The 3,339-nt window shown below is 38.2% G+C and overlaps 1 non-coding gene across 1 annotated transcript; it reads right to left on the bottom strand.

The window, feature by feature from the left end:
* Positions 1–2,527: 2,527 nt before the first annotated feature.
* On the bottom strand, positions 2,528–2,598 carry TRNAA-AGC (transfer RNA alanine (anticodon AGC)). Its single transcript has one exon. It is a non-coding gene; the product is annotated as a tRNA-Ala (tRNA).
* Between the last annotated feature and the right edge of the window lie 741 nt (positions 2,599–3,339).

The following is a 3,339-nucleotide window of genomic DNA, read 5'->3' as shown; positions in this document are numbered from 1 at the left end:
TTTGACATAGATTTATTTCAAATATTGTTATTTGGGATATTAAAAACAAAGAATTCTTGGAGCTGAAAGATCACTTCCAAATGCCCACTACCTCCCATCATTTTCATATGTGAAAATTCAGGAGGTAAAGAAAATCTCATTCTTGGTTTTAAGAATTAAAACTGAACTTTACACAAAATTTCCCAGGATCAGAATCTGAAGAGAAAAAAAAAAAAAAACTGTTGAAATAATCCAAAGCTTGTCTGCTTCATGGGTTTATGTGATGAAGCATGTGAGCTTAGAGAAGCCAGCTCATCAGTGAATAAGGAGTGTTCTGCAATAGTGCAGAGTCATGTATGAGAAAAACGAGTCCTTAGAAGAGGAAGAGGAAGAGGAATAGAGAGGCTCAGGTTCTGGTTTCTGTAAAGTCAGACTGTACCTCTGTTCCTAAAGCTATAAAACAACACTGAAACCACTATATATGTGAGAACTCACATATATAATCGAGCAAGCTTCAGCAAGTTTTTGTATTTTTGATATAAAACTAGATTTGACTAATATAGAAGTTCTCTGTATCTTTAACCAAGCCTGGTTAAAAAATATCATCTGATATTTTTTCTTGCATTTCAAATTTTGGTTGCACGAAATTTAATATGCTATCTATAAAGATATCTAGGGTTTTAGAGAGCTCTACTACATGCTGATAGAAACCCCCAAAAGATCCCTGGACTGTAGACACTTTCACACAAAGCAGAAGTGACATCTCTTAGTGAAATATTGGGTCCAATATTCCTTTCTATGAATTTTGGTCCATTCACTGAATGTATTTTCTAAAACCCAGAGCACTCATGTGCTTATTTATTTTATTTATTGTTTTATTATTTTCTCCACCATTGGATTATCAGGTCCTAACAAAAATTCCTGAGGATGGGCCCTTTTTAGGAGTATAATTAATAGATCCAAGAAGCCTTCATGTCCTCTAACATCTATGATCATCATAAATGTTCAAAGGCTTTGATGAATACTCAAAAGCAAGATTAGAGGAGCAAGTTGCCAGGAGCTCTAAAATCATTTAAGCATAATCTCTTTGTGAATTCAGCCACTATTCAACATAGCCAGGATCTAAGAAATATTAAAGATTTGGAAAATCCAAACTCTCCATTTGCTGAAAAGAAAAGGCTACAAATGTAGGCCTTTTTACTCTTCTCCTGGGTCTATACTCACAGATAATACGGTGTTTTAAAGAAGTCGTAAACACTTACAATCTCATCTAAAATAAAAATAGAAGAATGGAGAAACTGAAATAAATGAAGAGAAAGGAGGGGAAGTATTAGACTGGAAAAGCCTCAAGGATTTTATGATATTTTCAAACATCTCCTCCTCCTCCCAAAACTTCACTAATGATCAAAGGCTGACAGAGTGAAAGGCATTTTCCCCAGGGTCCTACAACTAATTCTGATGACCGACTAAATCTCAAGTCCCTCGTATCTGGTTTTATGGTGTGAATAAGAAGCAGACACACTCAGACTTTACCCAAGCCTGGATGTCTGACACAGGTGCCATTTGGCTCAAATGTCCTTTCAACTAATCAGCAGCTCCATGCCTAGAGGAAAAGCTGCTCATTTAGAAAAGTCTGTGGGGAGTTCCTCAGTGATTCAATTAAGAATCCGCCTGCCATATAATGCAGAGGACATTAATGGGACACCTGGAAGATTCTAATGCCATCAGGCAGCTAAGCCTGTGTGCCACCACTACTGAGCCCATGCTCCATAAGAAGAGAAGCCACTGCAGTGAGAAGCCTGCACACGGCCACGAAGAGTAGCCCTGGCTCACTGCAATCAGAGAAAGCCTGTGTGCAGCAACCAAGACCCAGCAAAAAAATTTAAAAAAAATAAAATTAAAAAAAAATCTGTGGCCCAGATTTATCACACTCTATGTTTTTGTTTTGGTTTCTGCTTTTGTTTTTGTGCTTTGGCCCCATCCCATCTTTAAACAAATTTATTTGGTCCCAATACTGAAAATTAAAGGGATTGCCCATGATGTTCTGGATTTCTGGTGTTTCACTAAGATGAATGAGTACTGTCAACAGTTGGTCAGCATCACTGACTTTCAGGTGTAACTAGTCTCCTCAGACAGGAAATGCATGATTTAATTCCCCTCTGCTTCCAGCCTGCTTCATTTATTTCTATTTCTTGCCAAGCACTGATATTTGATATTCCCTTAGGTTTCCTAATAACAACTCCATGTCCCACTGGTGTTTCTTTAAAAAGTCCACTTTCTCTTGCATAGAGAATGCTTCCATCTACAATGTGTGTTAGTCGCTCAGTCATGTCCGACTCTTTGCAACCCCATGGACCCCATGGAGACCACTAGCCTCCTCTGTCCGTGAAATTCTCCAGGCAAGAATACTGGAGTAGGTTGCCATTTCCATCGCCAGGGGAACTTCCCATCTCAGGGATCCAACCTGGGTCTCCCGCATGGCAGGCGAATTCTTTACCATTAGCCAATGGAAGCGAATATGAAGATGGGGGAAGCCCAAATATGAAGATGGGAGTACTGGGATTGAACCCAGGGTCTCATACATGCTAAGCATGCACTCTACCACTGAGCCACACCCCCAGGCTCCATCTACAATACAAACTGTATAGTTTAGTGGCTAAGAATATGGGCTTTGGAGTCAGACTACCTTAATTTAAATTCTGCTTTCACAACTTCCTAGTTGTATGAGATTTGGCAAACAATTTAACAACTCTTGCCTCAGTTTTGTCACCTACAAAATGGGGTTGGTACTATTACTAAGCTCACATTATTGTGTTAGCTATTGTGAGCATTCATTGGATAAAGAAAGAATACATTTGCCAGAGAGTATTTCCTATTCTTTTACATTTAAGTGCTAGCTATTATCATATTATCTTCTTAGGTAAGTCTTCTTGTCCCATAAAATGCAAATGTGATTCATGTAGCCAAGTCAACATGGTAAATCCCTGGATTCACACATGTAGACCTTGCTTCACCCAAAGAGCGTGCATTGTCTTCTCTGCTCTAATTATCAACCTTATTGTGTCCAAGTGAGGATATTAAAATTTTTAATATCTCTGTTCCTGTATTCCATTAAAATATAACAAAAACATTACAAGAAAAAGAAAAGATCTGTTGGCAACAATCTTTAGAATATTCCACAAAATAAGTCAAATACAGTAGTGAACCTCTCTCTCTTTTTTTTTCCCCTATATGAGAATGGAAAATATCTGACATCCATGTGTATGTCTCTGTCAGACAAAACTAATCCACCATGGGGCTCTTTCCCAAAGACTTCAGATTTGAACATACACTCCTCATCAGAGTGGTTCAGAAACATAC

The sequence above is a fragment of the Bos indicus genome, chromosome 18, assembly GCF_029378745.1.
Source record: "Bos indicus isolate NIAB-ARS_2022 breed Sahiwal x Tharparkar chromosome 18, NIAB-ARS_B.indTharparkar_mat_pri_1.0, whole genome shotgun sequence".
NCBI classification, from domain to species: Eukaryota; Metazoa; Chordata; class Mammalia; order Artiodactyla; family Bovidae; genus Bos; species Bos indicus.
This window is presented reverse-complemented; position numbering and strand designations above follow the sequence as displayed.